The 9,497-nt window shown below is 41.4% G+C and overlaps 1 protein-coding gene across 1 annotated transcript in view; it reads right to left on the minus strand.

Moving 5' to 3' along the window:
- The window catches only part of T265_04022 (hypothetical protein), a gene marked incomplete at both ends in the record, with an annotated part of 88,034 nt that extends 81,377 nt beyond the window's left edge, over nucleotides 1–6,657 (minus strand). Inside the window, one exon of the mRNA XM_009168640.1 lies at nucleotides 6,381–6,657. The remainder of the gene's footprint in view (nucleotides 1–6,380) is intronic.
- Between the last annotated feature and the right edge of the window lie 2,840 nt (nucleotides 6,658–9,497).

Consider the following 9,497-nt stretch of genomic DNA (forward strand, 5'->3'; position numbering starts at 1 on the left):
TTAACATCTGGACGAAAAGACATGACAGAAGCTTCGTGGTCTCGAAAGCACCCGAAAAATTTAGGTAGATTTAGCTTGCAGTACTCCCTAACACAACCAATTAACGGCTTTGTTTTTGTTTTTCAGGTTGGCTTTTTACTGCTGGGGCACCAAGGATGTAAAAGAAATGATGTCCATTCACTCATCGTTGGTATGTCACCTATACACTTATGCACACAATTTTCATTGTCGTTAGATTGTGGTTGGGCTGTGTAGTGCAGTTCTACATGGATAATATTTGACGAGAATTGCTGGAGCTAAGGAATTCTACTGAAGACCCACAGGTAATGGAATATCAATGGGCGTTGAGCAACCATTCAAAATCGGCCACTAATAGGCACCTAGCTTGCCTAATGACGAACAGATATTTCATTTACTTCTTCGAGATAACTTATTAAGCTACAGCAGCCTGTACATGCCGTACAAGCTAGGTAGAAGATCTAAGAGCTGGCTAAATACCGGGATACTTAATTAACGCGAACATTACTTCGACGTTTTCCAAAAAAAAAAGAAGTCTGTCCACAAAACACAGTCAGCAGAAGAAACAACGTTATCCCGTGTCTGTTCCATCGTTGAATTTCTCGTGTTACCTACAAACTTGATGTTTTGACAGACAGGTCCTCAAATGTCCTACAACAGTATCACTTTGAGCAGGACCGCGGCAATAGAAGGATTTTGGAGATTGTAGAGTCTGGTTTGTGAGTAAAGTGTCCTAATAACTTCATTTAGTGTCACTGTATTAATCTGAAGAACCTTAGAGTGCCTTCGTTACCATATCTTCCCGACATATTCTAAGTATTTTTCTCAAGCACCAATCGCCAAAAAACTTGAATCTCCAAAGCTTAAAGATCGGAGCGTCCCGTCCTCAGCTTGGTACAAATCATATTTTTTGCAGTGTACACTTACAGTTTTGCTCAATACCTTATTTTTTTGCGTTTTCATGAAGCATTTTGAAACTGCACTATCAATCTTCTGGAGCTAGCGGTGAAAACACCTATTGCTTGATGTGCCTGATCACCTAAAATGACAATAGATCCAAAATACTTTAGGAAGCACACGTGTTTTCTGAGCTCTTAGTTTATACTAAACTGTTTAAGTTTGACATCCAAAATTATCGTAAACAACTTCGTCTCCCAAAGATCTATTCTGGTCTAACCAGCGAGCATAATGAGACAAAAGACAGGATGCACTTCTGTCTGATCTCTTCATCAGTATAGTCAAGGTTCCTTAATTAATCAGTGGGCATTTTTGTAGTTTTTAAAGGTCAGTTGGTGTAGAAAACATTGTCTAATCATTTGGCCTAGGTGAAAATGTGTGTTCTTGCGGAAAACGGAGTCTGAGTTAAAATGCCGTTTACTCGGTGCATGCTTTTGTACCTGAATAGTGAGCTTTGATGAGATTCAGCGTTCCATCCGGCTCCCCATCAGCTTTTAAGACGGGTCAGAGGCAACCTCTAGTGACTAAGTCAGATAGTATGCAAGCGTCTCTGAGGAAGGCTAACATTGTTTTTTGAACTTTTAGCGATGTCTTAACCCCTGCATAGCATGAACATTCGATAAGCAAAGTCTCTTCCTACAGGTAAGCCTCCCTGATTCTCTCTGATGTGGGACACTCTTGGTTCTCTAGGGTGACTCACTGGTAGTACAGCAACGAGACTTGCTGCATTACTCATCAATATGATACCGTATTTTTCATTACAACTTGTTATATTGTGGCTTTGTGTATTTGTAGTAGTACAGAATAATCTTAATCTAACTGAAAAACTGTGGTTCCTAATGTTGAGTAAAAACTTGTGAAGAGACCTTTTGTCAAAGAGGCTATGTCAGTCTATTGGCCCTCTAGTAACATGGTTTAGACATCTCGGATAGAAGCTTTGTAATTCATCATGTAATTCGTAAAGGTTTTATTGTCAGCGGAAGAGGGGTGACGGCATAGCAAGCCGGATTTTTCGGCTTCTCCCACCAGACATTTTGTCACAAGTTTCAAGATAAAAGTCAGTTTTCGGATATTTTTTCGACCAAAACAGCCACAAATCAGTCAAGAAAGTATGCAAATAATTGAAAACATTCGCAGATATTTCCATGCTAGAAGTCACTTCTTACGAATAATGTGTTACATTTTTCCGGGATGGGAGTGTTGTCTGGTTCACCTGGACAGTTTGGTTAGAGAAGATGGGTATCCCTCCTAAAGATTCGCTAATTACAGCGCCGAGATTTTAATCTATAATTCAGCAAGATGTCCTGCTGTTAGGGCTTTTTATTTTTAGCCGAGACTCATCGACAGTTTAACTCGTAGAAGTAGCCGCCTGGTAATAAACTTGCTGTTATTGCATCCAAAGCGTGTGGACGTTTTTTGAGTCTTTAAGGCAGCCCATGGAATCTCTTCGCTAGGTTTCATTTTGTACTGGGTGGTAAGATAAATTTTGAAAACCACTTTGTGAGTGCATGGTCCGAACGGAAGCTGCTTATTGAGTTTGACACAGGATCTAGTTGTGCAACCGTCAGCGGAATACTGGAGAAGTAGATACTACCTAAGACGTTCTGAACGTGTGTTGGATCAAAAAGGTTGACTGAAAACAGCACAGTTAATTAAACGACTCCCGTTTCTGCAACATTTTCTCCAGCCTGACTTTCCAAGGACGTGACATAATGTATCGGTTAAGGCCATATTTCTCACACTCTAGTTGTCAGCAACCAAAAACTCCGAGGTCAGGTGTACGGCTCAATTTACAATTGCTCTTGGCATATATGTTCAATGGAAAGGATGAAGCGCAGATGGTTGTGGTAGACTCGCGAAAGAGTCTTCAAAACAAGCTACTGACAACTTGAGAGATAGTGGCTCCAGAGAGATGGTAAGGTGTTTCTAAAATAGTTTTACTGGCAAAAGCCACACCATTCGGACCTGAGTTATTATGAGGCCTGTTAAAGTACAGCCAGCAAAAAAATTTCATTCAGTGCAAAGTGACTCCAAGAATTCATGTCTCTAATTGGTTGCAGTGTTAAATTGGTAGTGAAGTGGTACTCGTATGATGTGATTCTGGCTTTTCACGTCAAGCAGAGTACGGATATCTCAGAAGCATTATTGTGGAGCACTCTTGACTTTGAAAAAATGAGGGAGGCCCATTTGACACTTTTGCCACTATGATTAGCATCATTGCACCAAAGCAAAGAACGGACAAATTAACAACGGAAAATGCTCGCTTCACAGAAAGGTCGGCTGATCTGCCAGTCAAGCAACTGCAGCGAGGCAGCACTGACGAATTTCCAAAGTTTGGTCAAGCCGTACACGCTTGTTAGTTGGAGAGATTGCAGTATACGTATTTTCAGTAAGGGAGTGTTTCAAAAGCATGTGTCACCACACCTCACAAGCAATATTGAAGTGATGGTTAGCAATGCAATATATAAGAGTATAGTTAACAGAATGTGTAGATTTACACTGTCGCTGCTTCATTGCAGTTGTTACGATAGCTATACTGGTGATACAGCAGCATGAATTTGCATAATTGCAGCGCGTCTCAATTGGTTTTTGTGACAGAGACCAGCAGCAGCCCTATGTATTTACAAGACTTTTACCCATTCTGCACTGTTGATAAACTACCGTGTTCACGCCTAAATCGTGGACGTTGCCGTACAGCAAAATAAAACCAACGGACACACTGAAGCCGTAATAGGCAACTGAAGTCGATATGCTTAGGCTGACTCGGATAGACTGTGAATAACAATGACCAATTGTCATGAGTAAAAAAAGAATCAGCCGTAAAACTGTTTATCTACAAGATGAAGAATTAGTATCAAAAGTTTAAACATGGCACATAAATGTACGTTGGTGATTTGGTTTTAAAATAAGCCCCCTAAGTTGCTCGCCTCTAGGATTTTCGTAATAATGCACAAAGACTTACATACGTTTAAGTGCATTTTTCCTGTTTTTCTAACAAGCTTGACTTAGCCTAACTAATTCATATAGTTTTTTCCACTTACAGGACTTTGGCGATAACAATAGGACAAATGCATGGGTAGCTGTTCTAGCGGCAAATTTCAGTGACGGGTAAAATTATCACAACAGATATTCATTGTAATTCAAAGGTGTATATGAGGGAATAACAATATACATGATTTACCTTAGCCCTCACTTAGATAAAACAGTGGTTTCCACAGCGTTTAGGTTAAGAGGGCCGGCTAAGTGGATTGCGGCTATTTAGGCAACTCATGAGTATGAATTATTGCCTTGGCTTATTGCACATGTTGTAGCTTACTAGCTTGTGAAACGTCTAACTAAATGACAAATTTTAAACAGTAATCGTTAATTTCTGGTGTTTTAGTAGATATCCTAGTAAACCTCTTCCTCAAAGTCCTTTGGATACAACCAGGTAACCAGAAAACCTAAATGATCTCAGTTTGTCCCTGTTTGTAACCATATTGTTCCAATCAGCATTATTTGGGAATAATACTGTCTGCCTTAGTTTGATGGTTGATTCGACGGGCTATTGTATCTATTAACTTTAAACCATACCATGTTTTGAAGAAAACCATCAGCTTGCTTCCCCTGCTGTATCGTTCTACGGCTTCACACTGTTTGATAAAATCCATGGGAGGCCAATAACATACTTTATATTCTCTATATTGGTTTAGGTGCCTACCATCTGTCGGACACTTGATATGTGCTCAGGTTTATTTGCATTACTTGGACGCCGAAAAGCTTGTTTTTATATCTTTGTCATTAATCAGCAAGGACCTTAAATAACTTTGCTCATACATAAAAGGGCATAAACGGCAATTAACCAGTTTTGATCCGTTTAAAACCTAACTTCTCAGAGGCTACTGAGAAGAAAAGGGAATTCAATGCAGTCACATATCTACTCGATAAATCTTAGTATACTAAACCAACTCGGCTGTTTTACTTCTGTATATTTTTGGTGCTTGGTATGCAGTATGAGGATGCGTAGATCAAAGATACCTCTACTATTGCTGGAGGAACCAAAGAATGAGTAAGTTTGCCTCCACCAGGATAGCTTGCCCATAATACTTACAACGCTGTAACATCATCAAGCAAACCAAACAGGCTAAATTTATTTAGGGTGGCAATCATCATCCAAGGTAACATTTCAAAACTAATTATTAATGAGCAACGGACTTTGGAACTAAAATGCTAAATGCCGATACAGGTCAAAGAGATAATTGAATAAACAAGTCAACAAAGCTGAAAAATGATCGCAGATGAAAAAATAGCTGTGCACATATACTGCGGACGTCGTAAACTTATCTATGATTAATAAAACAAAAGTTCATCTAAATAGGATACAAAAAGTAGATGGCATTGCTCAATTTAGTGGACACAGACGAAAGAAAAATTGAACGGAATTTCGGACTACAAAAATCAGAGCCGACAGACAACAACTTAGGGATACTCTTTATCGCAAACAGATTTGCTAACGTAGCGAGAGTATCAACAAGGAATAAGACCACCAATGGAATTACATTACCCAGGCTCGAACAACCGAATTACAACATGAGTTATACTTCACAACAGCGTTAGATACACAAACATGCTCTTCCTTTTTTGAGTGACAATTACTCGGTAATGCAAGAAAGACTTTTCAGTGACATGTTTATCATACGTCCGGAAGACCCTGAGATCGATGTTAGTACAAGAAATAAAATCCAGCTACCGATAAAAATCTTCCCTTTAGAGTCATTCATTTAAATGTACAGCCTTGAGATGCATATTAAACAAGTTCCTAAATGTAACTCAATGATGAATCTGAAGAATAAGCACCAAAATTCGGATTCCTTAGATTACATCAGACCCAAATAGGTGAATCGGTAAGCCGTCCATCCTAAAGAGCATGGCCTTCGCTGAGAAAATTTCCAAAACTTTGGTGGTACTTCTGTGCACATAAACATGACCCATTCTGATAAGGCCTTGGTGATTACAGACCGCTTCCTATAGGGGTGATGTTACCCAGTATACATTACCATGTGTCGATCGCTTGGATAAAGAAAGTGAATTTATTCTTTCATAATAATGGCGTGAACCATTCATAGCTTTTTCCAGTGGTAACTGTTACACGATACTCGGCGAAGTGGTTCCCGATTACTCAATATTGCGAAACCGGGCAGATGGATTCCGCCCGAAGTTTGTCAGCTTCGTCTCAGAATTCTGAGAATAATGCACCTCGAATGATGCCTGTTGTGCGGCAAGCCTTCGCAATAGAAGTTTTTTGATCCAATTTTTCTCCTGCTTTCACAAAACTGAGCCTAAAGCCGAATCTGATATAAGATATTTTTGTAAGATTTGAGGGTTGGAACCACAGCTAAACGCATAAGCCACAGCAAATAACTCACCTGATAGGATACGTGCGCACCTCCTCAGGTGTACAATAACAGCAATTATTGGTTCACTATCCTTGTTCAAAGCGTCAACAATTTGAAACAATTTCTGGTGTTTTATGTCAATGATTTCAGCATGGCTTCCGGGATACATGTCCAAAATGTTTCGACTTGAAAATGCTCATGTGCAAAAGCAATTTACCACACCCAGTCTGCCGACGCTGAGTTTCCACAATCGACTGCATTTTTAGAAAACACAACAAACTTCATGTTGCTTGAAATGACGCCAAAGATGAAGACCTTCAAAATGAAAGTCTTTGCATAACTTCATCCGACTATCTCGATAGTTTTAGTTCCTAATCATAGGGCTGACACGTGAAACGTTTTCCGAATTTTCTCCCAGAAACTCTCCAAGCATGCTGCACACAGGCTCACCACTGAGGGCAATCGAACAACACACCCTATGCCTGCTAAATTTTTCCTCCATTTTAGCAGTCGTTTTCTCAAGTTCTATATCAGGGTAGGCTTTCATGGTAGCCGCAACGTGTGTTTACAGAGCCGTAATCTGGGAGCGAAGTTCCCCATAAATAACAATACAGATCTATAACAAGAAAGCAGCCAGTTGGCAGATATTGAGGTAGTGAAACATTAGGATCTTTAGATACTCAACAGATTTCCAGCTTGGGGTTACGAATTCCGTCTTCCATTTTTCCCTATCTTATTTCATCTTTGTTTGTTTGTGATAAGCGCGTGTTATTTTTATATCCTCCTATGGCGCTTTTGCTTCCTCGAACTGAGAATCAACATTCGAAATTGTTGCACAAAACCATATGCTAATGTTGATCCCATCTGCTCCATTCCCGAATTTTGGAGATGCCCTCCTACGTTCCATAAATTCGGTGTTTTAACCTTCTATGCCAATCGACGCTAAACACCTTAGGTGGCAGCTGATTTCAAGCTTCAGCCACTCACTGACCGAAAAATGCGTACCGCTGCACTGATTCGTTCTTTGGTAAGGATCCATCGGTGTTCATTTAACGCGTCGTGCCTTCGAACGAAAAAGGGATTATGTGGGGTGAAAATTTCGAAAACCCTAACGACTTTGATTATCTTTTCTAGGCTATCCCTTATTCTATTTACCAGAAGGTAACGGTATCACAGTCTACCCTAATAACGGCGGACATTCATTTCTGCCACCATCCAGGTTGTCTCTCTTTGTGCACCCATCTAAGAGGCAACATTCCTTCCAGGGTTACCGAGACCGAACCTATATACAGCATCCAAACGAGGTCTTGCGAAGAAAGAATGTTTTCGCTATTTCATCGCTCTCGGGTGCTGGTAGTGCGCAGATGCGATGCAGTGGTGAAGTATACTTACACTCAAGTTTAAAGCCGCTGCGGGCAAAGATGTTCAGGTACCTGATCTCCACACATTTCTTCAGAATGCCCCTTACTCAACAGTTTATGGGCCAGGTCCTTCGGCGATAGTAAGCACCTTTAAGTCGGGTTATTTTGGGGGTCAGTTTTTCGCACACCCAGCTACACTGTGGAAGGTGTCCAGTGGTATCGTCCGGTTTTAGCTTCACCTTGGATGGGTAAAGTGGGATAACATATGTCCAGAGCCAGTTCTTTATTGTACATTAAAAATGGTGGGGAACCAAAGAGCGGGGACCAGCAATCACCTCCGTATTTCATGTGGGAGGGTGTCCAATAGCTGACCGGAAGGTTCGTTCAATAGGTAGTAGTAAGACCTGTATTGGAGGACAAAAGCATAGACTCGTGTAGGTTACGGTTTTAGAGACAGAGGGGAAAGCAATGCTGACATGGTTCAAGGAGGTCGGCTCCGACTACCTTCTCCAGTACATAACAAGAAAGATTCCCATTTAAACCTTCGGGAGTATGCTAATTATGCTAACTGGACCATGATTCTGACGCTTCGCCCTACCCCCGATTTCGCGAGCAACATAATGTTTGTCAAAACATTCCAAGCATTCAAACATTCTTCCTTACTGTTGGTAGCATGAGGAGATTTGGGACTTTTGTGGAGATTTCGTCCTGTGAGTGAAGCCAATCTATGCTGAAGAGCCGAGAAGAACTGTGCAGCTGTTTCATCCTTATTGGGACTCATCAGCAGTGCACACCCCACGAAACCCCGAAGGGTCTGGAACCCGCGGCCTCCCGGCTAGTAGTTTGAACGCTTAACCGTTCGGCCACGATTGACCGTTTGTCATTTACTTGGCAACGCCACAAAATACAGATGGTAAAAAATAAACTTTTATCTATCTAAAAATTCCTCAAAAACACACGTGAAATAGCTTGAAGGTGTATCACGATGCCCACGGCTTATATCAACCCCGCCATGATTGGGACCGCATCGCACCAAAGCCAACTTCGTCAACGAAACAAAATACACGCACCTATCTACCACTCTCAGGGGTGAACGCATATCAGCTTCAAACTTCGGCTTCGAAATGCCCTGTACAGTCGTCATTCATTCGGTCAGGTTTGTTCCCAGCTCATATTCACATGGTCCTCCGACTGAATCGAAATTACCCACGACTCTACATCGACCTGACTCTATCCGTGCCGGTCTTTCCGTCTAACTCGGATAAAGCTCTCACGGAAATGCGTATCCCCTATCCGATTGCGGCAAACTTGATGGCTGTTACAGGTCTGTCCAGAAACCGAAGTGTCCCAGTGCAATGATGGCATGACACTGCCATATCGTCTGATTGCATTGTCATAACTATTCACATCATAACCTCAACCGTCACCTGTCGCCCACTCAAGGCCTTGCTCGCAAACGCGGACAATTTTTCACCCGGCTCCAACCGCCTATGGGGCCATTTGTTCCATTTAACCCACCTAGTTTATCGCTGAAATTTCGGCTCGCCCCAAATTTCAATTTCATTTATGGTGTCCGTTCAACCCTATGCACTGGCAATGTTTCTTCATCAAAACTATCCTTCGCAACTTATTCCCCTGCAATAGTAACATCTGTGAGTCTACGTAGCTGCAATATAGACCACATTTTTTGGGCGAAGTTGCCCCTTTGTCCCACTTCGAATTCCTGTTACTTCATCCCCATTTTGGGATTTTGGCAATTTACTCAAACGCTCAAGGTCACTCATCG

This window comes from Opisthorchis viverrini (genome assembly GCF_000715545.1).
Source record: "Opisthorchis viverrini unplaced genomic scaffold opera_v5_62, whole genome shotgun sequence".
NCBI lineage: Eukaryota > Metazoa > Platyhelminthes > Trematoda > Opisthorchiida > Opisthorchiidae > Opisthorchis > Opisthorchis viverrini.